At 43.1% G+C, this 17,557-nt stretch overlaps 1 protein-coding gene across 2 annotated transcripts in view; it reads left to right on the forward strand.

Moving 5' to 3' along the window:
• Nucleotides 1-17,557, forward strand: part of DNAJC5B (DnaJ (Hsp40) homolog, subfamily C, member 5 beta) — an 81,158-nt gene that overhangs the window by 12,521 nt on the left and 51,080 nt on the right. Inside the window, exon 2 of one of the 2 annotated variants that reach the window (XM_012000208.1) lies at nucleotides 9,953-10,075. The gene's annotated coding sequence lies outside the window, so the exon portion shown is untranslated. Of the gene's footprint in view, nucleotides 1-9,952; nucleotides 10,076-11,188; nucleotides 11,197-17,557 lie in introns of both variants that reach the window. The other variant, XM_012000209.1, reaches the window with a different exon arrangement.

Raw genomic sequence — 17,557 nt, forward strand, 5'->3', positions numbered from 1 at the left:
CCAAACACTTCCACAAGGAAACACAATCGGTGGTAACAACTCTCAGAGGAAAGGAAAAAAAAAAACTGCTTCTTGCTTTTTTTTTTTTTTTTTTTTTTTTGTGGTAGCATGAAGGGTAAATAAACTTTAGGTGCCTTGAGAGCAATTGAATCATAGTTGAGAAGGCAGCACACCCTAGAGGTGGATAGAGAATTTGGATGGTGTCCAGAGATGTGGGAGCTCGTTCTGGATACCAAGGTCTCATTGGTAAAATCACCGCACCGCTTGACCTGGGATGCTCAGAATTGGGAGACCCATGTTCCTACCCTCGCTCTGTTAATAACTGTCTGATGTGTACATGAAACCCCTCTGAGCCTCAGTTTCTTGATTTATAAAGTGGGAATAATAACACTTGCCATGCCTGCCTGTCCCAGGTGTGTGGGTCAAATGACCCTATGTGAACACACTTTGTTAACAAGGGAGTATTCTATTTGTGTGTGTGTGTGTGTGTGATGTAGGTGGGAATGTCTTTTGCTGGAAGTGAGATGGGAATGCTGAAGAGTGGTGGAGAATGGTAAAAGGTCTTACTGGGACACACAGAGGGTGCTGGGTAAGGTTGCAGACCCCTAGCACTGGAGACCCTGGATCTGCAGCTCCAGCATTCACCCCACCAGCAGATGGACAATGCGGTCCAGTGTTGGCTGGGGTGGTGGATAGAGTTAGGCGTATTGACAAGGCAGCAGTTACAATGGTGATCCCAGAGATTTCACTGAACAGGAAAGGGGCTGAAGAAAGGGACCCAGCAGATAGGTTTGGGGAGCTCGGAGGTATCAGCGAGATGTAAGCATCACGTGCATAAGGGAGTTGTTGGCAAGGTGGCAGTGGTGGGCAGAGAGGCGAGGCTGGAGTTTCAGATTTGAGAGGTGGAGGGCATCCAAGATCTGACAAGGGAGGGGTTGCTGGCTGGGAGGGCCACGGTGGTGCTGAAGGGCCCCAGGCCAAATGACAAGGTTGGCATAGAAAGAGTAGAAGCTGAGTGCCAGGGTCACCTCAAAGAATATGGTGGAGTTGTCACACCTAGGGAGATGGGAAATCTGTGAGTGGTGAGGACATCAGAGGTGGGGGCAGGTGTCTGGAGGGGCTGGGAGGAGAAGGCTGATACTGTTTTAGGGTTATGGAGACCCAGAAAACAGATCTACCTGGATGCATGCTCAGATTTGAAATTGGATATGATTTACATACAGATTGGTCATTTTACATGTAGATAATCAAAAGTTGTTGGGACATCTTATCCTCAATGATACAAAATATGCATTAAAAAACTGTAATAAATAACTCCTTTTAGCTATTGACATTTTTCATAAAATAGGCCCAAGGGCATGGTTAGTACCAATGAAAGAGAGCCACGCATTGCTGAATTTTCAGGAGTTTTGCAAGCCAGGTGTTATGTTGATAGCTTGAAATAGGCCTGGAAGCGAAATCAGCAAACATTACAAACCAGGGCTTCCCTCCACTAATGCCCCCCCATCCCTGGAAATCTAGTTTATCAAATATTTCCCAGCACCACTGCCTAGGCCTAAATAAAATCTCCAAATCTGCGCAATTTTACAATCCTGTTGTGGATTGAATGTGTTGTGCCTCTAAAAGAGACATGTCCTAATCTCTGGTACGTGTGGATGTGGTCTTATTTCAAAGCAGGGTCTTTGAAGATATAATTAAGATCTAAGTTAAGATGAGGCCTTACTGGAGTAGGGTGGGCCCTTAATCCGATGTGATTGGAGTCCTCCTTAGAAAAGAAGAAGAGATACAGATAGATACAAACAGAGTGGGGAAAACCACGTGAAGACGCAGACCCAGGGCAGAACAGCATGTGACATTGGAGGCACACCACGGTGACACACACCAACGATTGCTGGCGGCACAAGAGGCCAAGAGAAAGACATGGAACCGACTCCCCTCGGAGCTCCAGAAACAACCAACCCCGCAGACACCTTGACTTCAGACTTCTGGCCTCCACACCTGCAAGAGAAGACATTCCTGTTGTTTTAAGCCACGCGGTTTGTGCCATTTACGGCAGCGCGGGGAAACTGACAACCCCGTCACAGCCTCACGTTTGGGCAGGAGGGCATGGAAGTTCTTCCACGTGAACAGCAAAGGGAAGGTCGGCTTTTGCCTTTCCCTGTCTCTGTTCCTAGGGGACCGTCTCTCTTCCAGCACGTGTTTTCTTTACCATGATCTGGTCCTTCCCACGAGGTGCCAGGTATTGTTCTGAGAGGTGAAGGACATCTCTTAGCCTCGGCATTCCCCCAGCAGCCCCCAGCAGCACTTATTCACTGCTGGTGAACTGGCTGATTGTCTCTGGTTGGTTCCTGGGTTTTTGTTGTCATTTGCTACCTGGATCTCTCAGGGGTCTTTCGTCTTGACATAGCTAAAGAGTGGATGGAGTGGAGATCTCAGAATTTCCACAGTTGCTCAAATGTTTCTCCCTTCAGACAGAAGCCTTACAAAAAAAACTCAGATTTTTGTAGCTTATAAATCCCCCAACAGACGAGCTGTGGGACGCTATTGCAAAACTCTAGTTTCAGAAGAATGCACCAAGAGGGCAGCGTCCTCTCCAGACGTGACCTGCCCCACGCGGATGTTTCCAGGAGTGTTTTTTCTAGGCAGTTCTCGTCATCTTACGTGGCTGAGAGACAGGCATCAGGCACATGGAAAATCAAGGGTGATTTGGGGTGAGACACATTTTGAAATTGTAACTCCTGTTTACAGTTTCTTTCTTTATGAACACCAGAGGGCACCACAGTCATACTGAATGGTGGGTCGGTCTTGCTTTAGGACTGCAATCCTGGCACCCAACTTTTCTTTTTCTTTTTAAGTTTAAGAACTAAGAAGTGCTGAATTGAACATGGATTCATTTGAATATTTTGCTCGGACTTCTAAGAAAGTTGCAGAGGAGGCTTTTGGGGCCACTTGCTGGATGTTCACGCCCAGGGCCTGGGGCAGGGGGACCTGTGGGGCAGCACTCCTTGCCTGCTCTCCCACCCAGTCGTGAGATTGTCCAGCTCTGGTCTGCTCTGCAGCAGGGCTAGGACTGTGTCCCACGTCAGAGCTGCCTCTTGCAGGGACCCAGCTCATTACTTCCTGGGCTCATCCTTTTAAACTGGTTCTGTGAGTTGTTCCAATTCGCATCTGGAGGTGAGACCTGGCCCTGGGAGAATGGAGGATTCCCCAGGGAAGGTCGAGGGATGGCTGAGGTTGCACTGTTGTTGCCTCAACAGCGGTGGGGCTTCGGCAACAGGTGCCAGTTCACCGGTGTGTGTGTCTGGGGTCTTGAACGGTTTCCCGCTGATAGCTTCCCACTGACAGCAGAGCATTTATGGTTCTGGAGAAATACAGAAAATTTTCTAAAGGCTCCTAAAAGGCTCTGGAAGGAGCAGGAGCAGAGCTACTGAGGGCATGGGAGGCTTCGTGGGTACTGGGGGCCCTGTGAAGGGGTGGCTGGGCTGACCTCCAGGGTGACCTGAGGCCTGGGAGGAGAGACCACGCGGGAGAGGTGCCTTGCCAGAGGTGGGCAGCAGAGGCAGATGCTACCAGCACCATCGCCTGTCTAATCACGAGTGTCTGGGCCCCAAGGGAGTGTGTGTGCTTGTGGAAGAATCTGTGGCAGATGACACAACTCATTCAGACAGGGGCTTTTCCATTCTCACCTCTGGGACAGGCCACTCAATGTTAGCCATACGGTTATGGGCATCTTCTGATGACACTCAGCAGAGAGCAAGACTGTTCTTAGCAACAGCATGTTGTAAATAGCAAAGGAGCACTCGCTCTGCAGGAAAGCAGATGGCTTTGCAGACCAGAAGCTCTACTAATGAGTTGATGGCAATTTAGTGAGCCTTGGCTTTTTGTATGAAAGAAAAAACTTCAGCAAAATGAGGGGAGAATGTATATCTATGAAAGAGAGTATGAGGGCATGGCTGTGACCTCCACGAGCAAGTTGAAACATTCCACCGAGAAGATCCACTGTGGATAATGGGAACTCATGCAAGGCCATGATCTGCTTGGTGCAGTGGGCCCAGAAGGCAGCAGAGGGACTGCCCTGCTTCCAAGACCAGTGACCACTGTGGGGGCTACCTGGCCATGAGGGGGTTCCCTTTGTCATTTACAATTTGCTTGCTCCATTCAGTATTTTTATTTAACTGGGATCAAGAAGGACATAATTTGATAGCAGACCACTTGGATTCCAGTTCCAGATTTATGACCCTCATGACTGATGCTCATGCTTGGCAGAAGTCACACAATCACACCTAACAGGTTACCTTTCTTAAAATGGGCACCTGTTAATAGTACCAAATAATGGATACGATATGACCTGTGAAAGCACCTAGGAATTGATCCAGTGTGACGTAAGTGGTGTCATTAATCTCAGGAGGGAATCTTTAGCACTTCCTTCTCTTTCAAATATGTGTCTGTTACTTGGGCTGAGTGAAAGAGGTTTATTTAGAGTTAAGATAAAGATATATCTTCAGGCCCATGCTGTTACCATCACCAAACAAATAGAATTGGAAAGTATTTTGGGTTCTGGGTACTCATGACTTTGTGGTTGCTTAGCCACATTCAGACAACAATTTGCAGAGCAACTTCCATATTAGAAACCCCACTAAAAAGGACTTTTGTCCTGAGCAGGGAATACCTTGTTTTTGTTTTCTACCTTTTTTTAAGCTAACACTAGAGACATCTTAGGCTAATGGGAACAGAAAATAACTACTGGCAAAATCAGGGATCAAAGTTCTATTTACGTTTTGTCAAACAAATACATCTGTTTGACTCGAAGCCTCCTTGGTTTATTACAGCAATTGCTTACTGTAAGTAAGCAACAAGGTATTTAAATTTCACACATGTGAAATACATATTATGTTGCCTAGCAGGGACCAAGACTCAGTCAATATTTTTTTGTAGCACAGTTCTCAGGTTCTGAGCTTTACTTAACCGAAAGTTTACTTAACCAAAGGAAGTAAGTTCTTAACCTTGACACTAGAACTGTGAGTTGGATTTTATTAGTGAACACGCTTGGTAGTTCCTTGTTTAAGTCCATTACCCCAATGTTTTTCTTGAGCTTTAAAACATGCACCACTTGGCACAGTCATAGACTGATAAGCAAGGGAATATAGTAGGCAGCAGTCCCCTGGAATTACAAGCTCCTGAAGCAAAGCTCTGTAATGGGTGACAGCTTAAGCTATGGAATCAACCAGCCTGATTTCAAAGCCAGAGTCCACTGTTTACTGGCTGGTCACCTTGGGCAATTCACTCAACCTCCTCAATCTTAAATTCCTCCTCTAGAAAATGAGTGCATAAAAACACCCACTTCATACTTCTTTTTTTTTTTTTTTGAGATGGAATTTCATTCTTGTTGCCCAGGCTGGAGTGCAGTGGTGCGATCTTGGCTCACTGCAACCTCTGCCTTCTGGGTTCAAGCGATTCTCCTGCCTCAGTCTCCTGAGTAGGTGGGATTATAGGTGCCCACCACCATGCCTGGCTAATTTTTTGTATTTTAGTAGAGATGGGGTTTCATCATGTTGGCCAGGCTGATCTCAAACTCCCGACCTCAGGTGATCCACCAGCTTTAGCCTCCCAAAGTGCTGGGATTACAGGCGTGACCCACTGCGCCCAGTCCACTTTATACTTTTTAGGGCTTCAATGAGATAATCTAGTTAGTGTTAGCTACTATCACTAACAACATCATCATCATCATCATCACCACCTCTTAGTCTCCCAAAATACCCAGTATAGTGCCTTGCACTGTGATACGGGGGAGCAATTTCCATTTGTTGTATAACTCATTCCATCCACTGATGCATTTTAAATTTGGAATGAAATCTATCAGGATTACACATTCAAATTCTTAAAGCTCTTCCAATGTACTGTGTTCCCATTTTGGGAGGCAAGGAGAGAGTACCTTCTTAAAACTTTCCCAAACTTCAACCCTAGAAAATAATCTATGTATATAAAAGTTCTTAGTATAATTCTTGGCAAGTCGTAATAGACATTTGATAAAAGTTCTAGGAGATAAAAAGTAAAATGGTTTTATATTTTATGATGATTTTCAGGGGAGACATAGGCTTCAAGAAAGTGACTTGAGGCTACACACATTGGCTCACACCTGTGTTTGGGGGGCCGAGGCAGGCAGATCATGAGGTCAGGAGATCGAGACCATCCTGGCTAACGTGGTGAAACCCCGTCTCTACTAAAATACAAAAAATTAGCCGGGAGTAGGGGCACGTGCCTATAGTCCCAGCTACTTGGGAGGCTGAGGCAGGAGAATCGCTTGAACCCGGGAGGCAGAGGTTGCAGTGAGCCAAGATCGTGCCACTGTACTGCACTCCAGCCTGGCAACAGAGTGAGACTCAAAAAAAAAAAAAAAAAAAAAAAAGAAAAAAGGCGACTTGCCCAATGTTTTAAGAAATAAGAATGTTTTTGGACACTCCTTCTTGAGTCAAACTGAATTTTATTTTGTGTTTTTTCACAAGGATGCCATTATCTTCAGTAAATGTTTTCTTGGGAAACCCAGGCAGTGGGAAATTCCTCCAGAGAGCTGCTGGTCAGCAGGTGTTTTCCACATTGCTTGACTAGAGAGCTGTCGGCAGTCAGATCTCTCTGACACGGGGTAAACAGGGCTCTCAACCCAGGCAGCTCTTTAGAACCACCCCATGAGCCTTAAAAAGTACACAAGCCCAGCACCACTGAGCCAGATTTTTGCTTTGGGATAGTCTAGGTGGGCCCCAGGCATCAGAATTCTTAAAATCTTTCCAAGTGCTTCTAGAGAGAGTTATAATCTAGGTCGCTCTGCTTCGCCTTCTGTATTTCTATGTTTTATACATGTTCATAGATTTCGGCACATTAAAATTCTCTCCGCTTTGTAACTTCTCTTTAAAAGGGACTTTTTTTTTAACTTTGTAAAATGATAAAACATAATAGGAATTAACCAGTTTGTTCTTCTGAAGAAACATATAGGCACTTGATTTTACAGAAGAATTGCCAGAATTGTTCAGTAGCGACATCTTAGATACTGAAGTAGTAGTGACAGCTTTTTCATTTTATGCAATCAAAGCAACCACCTGTTTTTTTCCCTTTCCCAAGTAAGTTAATGCAATGAATCTTGACCAGATGATTTATCTCTTTGAAATTTACAAAGTGATGGCTTGAGTTTCATATATTGTAACACTAATAACACAAATGATGTAGAGAGGTAGTAAAAATAATAACAATATTAGTAATAATAATGTTTGTTCATCATGTCCTTGCACATCACATGTTCAAAACAAGTGGTGTTTGAGCTTGCTGAGATATGAAATTTAAAAGAAAGACTATGTAACCTTAATGCTTATGTGTTAGATAGTTCGGGTGGAATATTCAAATAATTCAGCTGGTACCTGCTGCAGATTCTGTGGTGGTGCACCCGTCATTTCTTAAAATAACCCTAGCCATATGTGGCAATTGAAAGAGGTGTATAAAAGTTCCCTAGAAGCCCCTAAAGGAATGGTGAAGACCCCACAAATAGAGAAAACAAGGAAGATTAGCATGTGAAACCCTCCTCCCCATCATGGTTCTATCTTCAGTTTCCCACCTCAGAGACAGGACTCTTTGGTTCAATCTTGGAAGATCTACTAAGTTCTCTTTTTCAAAATATAAATCATCCACTTGGCAATGCTTTTACAATACATTAGTGCATTTTGAATCAAAGAATTGTTTAATGTGCTTACCATGAGTTATCTCCTTTTGCAAACATCATTTGAAACTCACCACTTCTAGAAAGTCTCACCTGGTTATGTGGAATATGATCCCATTGATCTCTGGACGTATCTTTTGATATCGGAAGCCATATGCTTACAGGCATGTAATGACGTCCATTGTATGACAGTACGCATCAGTATGTCCTTTTAATTTCTCCGACTTAAGCACATAGGACCTTTGAACATGCTCTTCCACCTGCTTGGAATATATTTGCTACTATCAGCAACTCCTTTATCTAGTTCTTTTCAGATCTCTGCCCAGATGTTTTTGTTCAGGGAAGCTTTCTCTAATCTTCCCCTGTTCACTGATTTTATGTTCTTGTAGTATCTCTCCAAAGTCTCACTTTTCCACTTTTTTGGGTGACCATTTGATTGCTCACTGCCTGTCTCGGAAGGCTGTAACTCTTTGATTCACACACCCAGGGTCTGTGTTGACTTTTGTTTATCAGTATATTTCTAGCAGTTAGTCCAGTGTTTGAATTCAATAGGTGTCTAATTGTTGAATGAATACTGCACTTTCTTTCTGAAACTCAGCTACAGTTCCACTTCGCTGAAGAGTTCTGCGTTACTTAACTTTTTGAAACTAATGTTCTATGTAATACTTTAAAATAAAGATTAATGGTTAAGGAGAGTGATTAATTGTGCAAAAAGAATGACTCTTACTAAAGGTATTTCTTATTAGACTAAATCTGAAACATAAACTAAAACATACATTTTTAAAAAGCTACCCATAAGTTCACCATATTTATTTATTTATTTACTTATTTATTATTATACTTTAAGTTCTAGGGTACATGTGCACAACGTGCAGGTTTGTTACATATGTATACATGTGCCATGTTGGTGTGCTGCACCCATTAACTCGTCATTTACATTAGGTATATCTCCTAATGCTATCCCTCCCCCCTCCCCCCTCCCCACAATAGGCCCTGGTGTGTGATGTTCTCCTTCCTGTGTCCAAGTGATCTCATTGTTCAGTTCCCACCTATGAGTGAGAACATGCGGTGTTTGGTTTTCTGTTCTTGCAATAGTTTGCTGAGAATGATGGTTTCCAGCTGCATCCATGTCCCTACAAAGGACACGAACTCATCCTTTTTTATGGCTGCATAGTATTCCATGGTGTATATGTGCCACATTTTCTTAATCCAGTCTGTCACTGATGGACATTTGGGTTGATTCCAAGTCTTTGCTATTGTGAATAGTGCTGCAATAAACATACAAAGCTCACCATATGTATATAGCAACTACTTTTATGTCATCAAAGGACACTGTCCTTAAACTGAGGTGATGCTGAAACTTGGGTATTTAGTTCTAAATTTGTTTGTGTTTCTTCTTCTTCTTCCTTCTTCTTTATCTTCTTCTTGTTCTTCTCCTCCCTCCTCCTTCCTCCTTCCTCCCTCCTCCCTCCTCCTCCCTCCTCCTTCCCCCTCCTCCTCTTCCTTCTTCTTCTTATGTGATGATGGGCAGCTTCATAAACTCTGGCTGGAAATCCAAAGGTATCTAAAATACCAATGCCCTCTAGAGGCGAGAGTGCTCTAAATCATTCACACAAAATTGCCTGAAGCTGGGCTACTTGTCTTGGTAAGCAGCACACTTAAACTACTCCTTCAGGTTTCAGGACCCCACTGTGCCAAATTCAGGAATAAAACCTGTCTCACGTAACACATTTTTAGTCTGTGGGATCTTACTCAAAATCATAAGAATTGTTGTCTCACGAGAATTTTTAATGTCTGTGAGAGTATGGGCATTAGCACGAGATGCCTTAACTCTTAAGACCACCTCAGTCAGTACTGTGACTCAATGCCTGTTAACTAGACAAGGGTTAAATATGCAGATTTGAAAATATTGGGTTAATAAATAGTGAGCAATTAAAGTTTCCCGCTTATTAATATTGCATGGTCTTTCCAGTAATTTTAAATCAACTGATCAGTACTAGCCGTAGACCAAAAAGAAAATGAAGTTTGAAGGAACCCACTTCACATGTCAGGAGATGAGCTTATTTCCTTAATGGAGAGTCCTGGTGAAGACACTGGAGGCAGTTCTTCAGTGGTGTTTGGTTGAACCAAGCACCAGTTGACAAAGGATCAGAAGTGGGATGCGGCATATATTTTGGTATCAGTGGATGCCTTGTAATTGCAAGCTTTACGGTCATGCATGTTTCATTCTCTCTTTGTTGTGTTTTCCAGAGAGATAACCAACTGGCTGGCAAAGTAACAAATGAAAAGTAACCTGACTCTATTGACCCGCTTAACCCTGCACAGGGGGAAGGATGGAAATGAGCAGCTGTTTGCTTTGAAACAGTGGAACAGGTATGGAACAGCAGCTTTTGTTGTTGCTTTCTTTTATTTCCTTGCACATTATTTCCAGACCAGTTGAAAACAGCCAGTTGTTCCTGTTTGCGGATACAGAATTGGGGTTCCGGGTTCCAGGAACAGGTACTGTGGTTTACTAGTAACATTCTGACTTGCCACATCTTCAGGTTGCCATTTATATAACGACTAGGGCAATGAAAAAACCTTTTTTTTTTTTTTTGAGACGGGTTCTCTGTCATCCAGGCTGGAGTACAGTGGCACCACCTTGGATCACTGCAACCTCCACCTCCCAGGTTCAAGTGATTCTCCTGCCTCAGCCCCCTGAGTAGCTGGGATTGCAGGCACCCGCTACCACGGCTAATTTTTGTATTTTTAGTAGAGACAGGGTTTCACCATGTTGGCCAGGCTGGTCTGGAACTCCCGACCTCAGGTGATCCACCCACCTTGGCCTCCCAAAGAAGTAGGATTACAGGTGTGTGCCACCATGCCTGGCTGAGACCATTGTTTTCAAACAGCAAATAAGTAATCATTCTAGGGAGAATTTTTACTTTTAAACATAAGATTTGCATTTTGGATGTGCATTTAGCTTTAAGATACATTATTTGGGCTTATGGGAATTTTGCTCCACTAAACGAATTTCTACGAAGGAATCATAGAAGTAATGACAAAACGGCAAAGCGTGTTGATTTCCCCAGGGAATGCCATGGAGAGAGTGTTTGCTGTGCTTAATGATCTAATCTCCTCTGCCCACATTCATTTTCTCAGTTGTGAAGGGACCCTGCCAAGAAAGGCATAGTTTGACTTTTTCTATTTTTTCAAATTCACATAATAGATATAGGTGAAGCTTCTTTTGCTTCGAAATGAAGATTTCATTTCAACATGAAAAATTTAGAACCGCACTCTTAGGACCCCTGGAATTAGAATCTTTAAAATTTTTGTTCATTTTGAGTCATTGCCTATTGTCATTGGGGGGCTGTACCTTCTTTCGATTACATCCATTATCAAGAGGCACGTGAGCAGTACCTGGTTTGGTAGTCACTCTAAAGAGGTCAATGCTTTTTGTAATATTAATGGCTTTGTCGTGCAGTTAGAAAGTAATTTTAAGTTCAGAAGATTAAGTATCATGTGTTGGATGTTCAAAATTAAGTCACTTAATGACTTTGCTAGACAAGATTTTTCTCCCCCTTGGATGCCTGATAGATGAGGGACTATGAATAAATAATAAAGACTTGAAATTTGCATAAGAATATTATAATTCAAAAGGTTACAGAAAAAAGAGTTTCAAAAGTTGTATTTTATATAAGGCATTTAAAAAGGTTTTGGGCCCACTATTTAAGGTTACTTAAGGAAGAGTTTTTATGTTATTACGTTCTCAGGAGATAACATCTTTACACCCATTAAAGGTTTCAATGTATTGCTCTATTGAATCTGAAACTCAATATCATAGAAATCAGTAATATATGAAGAATCTGGTTTCTAACTTAACAAGGAGGCAGAAAAAGTAGTGTGTTGTTGCTGCTTGAGGCACAAAGCAGCCTTATGATCTTTTGGTTCCTTTGTGTTTCAGTCTGTGGAGTCAGCCAACTACTTCCCACATTGAACAACTATCTTTTGCTTGCATTTTAACATAATGCAAATGGACTTTTTAAAAAAGTTTCTTCATTAAAAGATGTTGTCTGTCTGAAAGGAAATCTTTGGGATCAGGGCAAAAGAAGACGAAACAGACAATATACACTCTATACTACCCATTCTGAATATTGATCAATCCATATTGTAAAACAAGTTGACTACTGGATTTCATTTAGTGGGAATAGATTATAATGTGATTCAATTTCTAAATGAAGTGATGATTGGAAAAAACATCATAAACCAAAGAATTAGCTAGCTACTGTGTCTTCCCGGGTATGAGTTTCTAGGTATGACACTCTTTGAGAAATGGAATCTGCCCTTTTTTTCTCCCTACTAGAAAAGGGAGGGTAGAGAAGCAAAGGCCTGGGGCAGGGAAAGACAGGCTCCAGGCTGTTTCCAGGACTGTTCTCTGGAAGGGGCTGGGAGCAGCCTCCGCTTGAACCCATCTCTCTTTTTCCACACCTGGGATAATTTTGAAGGAGGCAGCCTTGGAGAAAACCATCCTCAAAGGGCACCAGAGGGCTTTGCAGGCTCCCCGGGGCTGCTTTCCTTACACTGGAAAAGATACTGGACAGGATTCAGGCACCCTCAACTCCAGAAACCTCGGAGTCTTCCTCTGTGAAAAGCATGAATGCTAACGTTAGGCTGCTTCGCTCACAAACATTGGTGTACCCAGTAAAAGTGCTGCCCAACGCCAAACCTAATGTGCCCCCCTCCTGTCACCACCCAGTCAGCAGGGAAAATAAGAACCAGGAGTTTGGGAATGGAGAGGAGAGAGTGGTTTTTCCTAGGTGGTAGGAGTAAGTTTAACAAGACTAGAAACACTCAGGGCTGTGGCTCATGTGTTTCCTGTAGCCCTGAGCCACAGGGCTTCCTAGAGATCCTCAGGAGGTTTTGACCCAGAGGCCAGGAATCTTCTTTCCTGTGTGACTTACAAACTGGGCTCCCTGCAGAAGTTCTGAAATTCTTGCATAACCCACACGTTCCTCTACTTCCAGCTAACTCTACTTTCCTCACTAGCTCCATTAGGCTCAGTGGCTGTGCAGAGGGAAAACACTTGTTGCAGTAGCCCTTAGATCCCACTGCGCCTCCATGTGGCCCCTCACCCTGGACAGAGCTGCAGGGTCCCTCACACCCTGTAGCTGGACACAGTGCAAGGCTGCTTCGGTTCAGTGTCACTGCTATTCAGAGTTCTTGTGAGGATTAGATGAGATACTAGTTGGGGGAAATTGTAAATTGTAAAGCATCTTAGACATGTCAAGTGTTATTCAATATGACACTCTAGTAAGAACATGGGCTTTAGAACCAGATAGCTCTAAATTCCAAACTCACCTCTGTGAACCTGGGCAAGTTGCTTTACTTCTGGGAGACTCAATTCCCTCATCCACAAAATGAGATTGCAAAGCAGAGAGGTATATGCCTGCTGCCCCTCGGGGGCTACAGGCTGCCTGTCTTCTAAGAGACTTCATATGACAGCATTCATCACCACATCATGAACTTACCGTGGTCAAAACAGTGAAAGGCTGTCCGGTTCTCAGCCTTTGAAGCTCAACCAGCTGAGTTGGCGGCAGCCAGAGAGCAGGGCCTTGCTGAAGACCGCACTCCCTGCAGCCACGCTCTCTGGATGGCGCACAAACTCTGGATGTCTATTATTTTATGAAGGGAAACAGTTATCCTTGGAAGAAGATCACTTGTGTCAATGTGACCAATTCATGTCCTCCTTGTGGGTGGATCTCAGGGCAAGACAAATCATCATCAGATGCCAATTTATTCATTTACCAGGAGATAGAAGTGTCCCTGAGACCAGTGAAAAGAACTGAATCCATGTGACCAGTGCATTCTCTTCCTTGAGGGAGATTTATGTAGGATGCCAGATAGTAGCCAGAAGGAGACTTGTCAGCATGGAGTTAGATGAGTCCAATGTTTAACAACGAAGGTTGAAATTGCTGGATGGGCTTCTCTCAAGAGCAACCGCCTGGCCAATGGGGCCTGAGTCCCTTCCCGCCTTCCTTGCAATAGCGCTTGGATTGGCCTCCACGTTTGTTTTGCTCTGCCTGTCTGTGTCTGCTCATCCTCCTGAAAAACCAACACAAGAAGAACCTGACACTGTCAGTTACGATTATGCAGTTAATCAGGTTCTATCAGGTCTTGCAGGCCCACGAGTCATTTATCTCTTTAAGATGATTTTATAAGACAGCTTTTTTCCTGATCCAGCATGCACTGATCTCCCATTTTACCTCTCAGAAAACAGTTTTATTTATCTTACTCCTAAGCTTTTGGGGGTCCCTCTCTGAAGCCCCCAAGTACTGATAACAGGATTAAATGATACAACATATGAAAGTTGTCTTTCTGGTGCATAGGAGGGGCTCACTAAAGAATAATTCTCTGTTTTCCTTCCCTTTCATGCAATATGATAGCTCTTAAGACTTTTATGGAACATAGCCCTGTGCTATGTCACTTGTATTTCAAAGATTAATAGAAAATTGGATTCCAGCCCCTGAGGAGCTCAGGGTATGGTGGTGCAGAGATATTTAAGTGGATAATGTTTTGTTGAGTGTAAAAACCCTGTTGTTCCCAGGCCCATTGGCTGTGGGAATAAATGTGGCCTTCCTGGTATTCATTTATTCATTTTGCTGTGCTGTTAGACCTCACCTGTACAAATACAGGACCCTACCTCCTGCAAAATCCTCCCAAAGATGTGCCAGTGCTCAGGGAGATTAGTGTCCACCCTTCATCCCCATTTTCTCCATTAGCATTAGTCCACGCCATGCCCATTATAAAATTTGAATCAATGATGTTTTCTTAACCCCAGCTAAAGTATATACAAAGCAACCTGAAGTCTCCCACACCCCACCACCCTGCTGCCCACCCTCACTCTTCCTGCCCCTTGCTGGTACTGAGTCTTTCCAACATTGTGATTCTGGAGCTTCCAAACACCGCAAATATTTCTGAGTATCCCTAGCAGGTATTGCAAATGTTTTCTGACATGACTCTGAGCCTTCTGTGACCAGCCCTTTTCCTATCAGGCCTGATAGGAGGGAAGGAAGGGGCAGGAGAAGGAAGGAAGGGGCAGGGGAAGAGGCAGGCAGCAGTGTCCCCTGACTTTCTGCCACGTTCTCTGTTGCTACTTTCTTTGTAGTAGCAAATGTTGGCCCAGCGTGGCCTGGGTGCTGCCTCTCTGTATGAAATGGTTTCAGAGTTGCAGATCGTTGTTTCCTTTAGTCTTTACAGAGGGCTCATGCAAACATCTCTTCAGTCTCTAATTTCTCCCCCAGAGGAGCTCAAAAACACATTCTTGGGTAGGGCAGGGGACCAGTGGGCATCATCTAGTCTAGACTCCCCTCATCTTCTCTCTGAGCTAGATCCCAGTCAAAATTTCCTCCCTCCTCTTTCAGCCCCCAAACCCAGAAGTCCTACTTCGTGTTGATTTATGCAAATAGATGACCAAGAGAGTCACTGGCCACCAAGGCCATACAGATCTGAGGTTAGACTTAGATAGAAGGGCTGTAATAGAAAAATGTGAACCAAGTTCTACAGAAGCAAGTGGTAGTATTGCTTTCAGTTCAGGCTTCACCATTTCTGCAAGGCCATCCCTCCCACTCTCACTCAAGTTAAGCACTTGCTCTTGAATCACCCCGCGGACATTTGCCAGATACCTAATCCGTGCCAAGCACAAAGCGAGGCCTCTAATGGCATGGTTCCCAAGCAGAATCCTGTCCTCCAGGAGATCCCTCCTCTGTTTGATCTCTATACTTGGTACTTCTCTGACCCTGAACACTAGTTTCATTTTTGGCTTATACATTTGGATCCCATATTAGTCTGCAACCTCTCTGAAGACCTAACCCACACTTTAGGCTTCTGAATAAATACAGTCATCTGAATAGCAACATTTTGGTCAACGTCAGACTACATATACAATGGTGGTCCCGGAAGATTGTAATGGAGTTGAAGAATTACTGTTGCCTAGTGACATTGTAGCTGTCATAATGTAGTGTGACACATGACTCATGTCTGTGGCAGTACTGGTGTAAACAAACCTACTGCATTGCCCGTTATATAAAAGTGTACAATCATGACGTAGACCTTCACATTCACTCATCCCTTACTCACTGACTCATCCAGAACAACTTCCAGTCCTTTAAGCTCCATTTGTGGCAAATGTCCTATACAGATGTACCAATTTTTATATTTTATACTACATTTTTACTGTACCTTTTCTGTGTTTAGGTGTTAAAAAGTTGACTACAATATTCAGTACAGTAACACACTGTACAGGTTTGTAGTCTAGGAGCAATAGGCTATACCATATAGCCTTGGTGTGTAGTAGGCTTTCCCATCTAGGGTTGTGTAAATACACTCTGTGATGTTCACACAATGACAAAATCCCCTAAGGATGCATTTCTCGGAACATAGCCTCATTGTCAAGCGGTGCATGACCATAATTAAATTGTCGGCTGTGGGTGTTATCATAATCCGTGTAGTAGATTATCTTCAGTAAACTGTATATCTCTTTCCTGGATTAGTGACAGCAAGATCCAAGTAGGAAGCAATCAAAGTGAGTGAGTCATAGAGCACGGTGCTCACAAGCATGAAAATTATGCTTCTCTGTGCCTTGTTAAAATTGATTTTACAACTATCTGTTGATTTATGGGAGTCATGACATCTCTCTTATTTTATGACATAGATGATGAAGAGGAAATACATTTTTCCCTCAAATTGAAACTATCAAAATGGTTTCTTTTGGATGTTGCATATAGAGAAAAATCGATAAAGCAGACATAACTCTTCTTATCTGTACTAGAAATGTCAACACAACACATTTGAAATCTGTTTGGTTTGAATATCTTAGTTTATCACTATTATTTCCCCAAAGTATTCTTTCCCAAGTACCCAGAAGCCACATTCAACTTAAAGGCAGAGTAGGTGCAGTGATTTAAGAAACTTCCACAATAGTTTGTCTGGCTTGGCGATGCTCAGGGAGCTGCCACTGGTGTTTAATTGAGAGAGTATAACAGCATTTAGGAGTCCTGGTTGACAGTGACCAAAACCTAGCTGAAACACACAAGAAAAACTATGCGTGTACATTTGTACATGGAGAGGAATTTTATTGGCTCAATCCAAGGAAGGGTTGATAGACAAACTGTTGTAGGGTAGGAGTTGCAGGTGGACCCGAGAACAACCAGAGCCAGGAACTGAACCCCACTGAGGCTCTCACTCTCTTTCACCGTCTCTTAATTCAGGCCAGCCAACAATACTCAAATGTTCAATTGTATAATTTTCACCATCTGAGAGATTGTTCTATGTTTTTAAAATCTTAGGGAAGAATTCTAATTGGTTTGACTTGGGTCAGGTACTTCCACCTGGTGGACTAACGGAGATTGGGTAAGACTGAGGTAGGTCTCAGGAAAAGCACAAGTTGCAGTGGGGAACCTATGCACTCCCCAGAAAAAGAAAAGCTAAATGGCTAATAAGAAAATTATCTACTACTATGATCTCTGGCCAGAACACCCCAAAAGGCATTTGTTAAGATGGCCTAGATGGCCTCTAACTCTATATTCTGTAGTCCTAGGATTTGAATTATTATGTCGATTTGTTTATTTATTTGACAAACAAAAATTGTGTATATTTATGGTGTACAGTGTGATGTTTTGCCTTATGTGTACATACATGATGGAATGGTTAAGGTAAGCTAATTGCTAAGGTAAGCAAACACATTAGCTCATTTCTTTTTTTGTTGTGTGGTAAGAACACTTAAAATCTACTCTCCTAGCTATTTTCACATACATATATAATATATTGTTATTGACTATTGTCACCAAGTTGTACAACAGATTTCTTGAACTTATTCCT

The sequence above is a fragment of the Mandrillus leucophaeus genome, unplaced genomic scaffold, assembly GCF_000951045.1.
Source record: "Mandrillus leucophaeus isolate KB7577 unplaced genomic scaffold, Mleu.le_1.0 Scaffold621, whole genome shotgun sequence".
Classification (NCBI taxonomy): Eukaryota; Metazoa; Chordata; class Mammalia; order Primates; family Cercopithecidae; genus Mandrillus; species Mandrillus leucophaeus.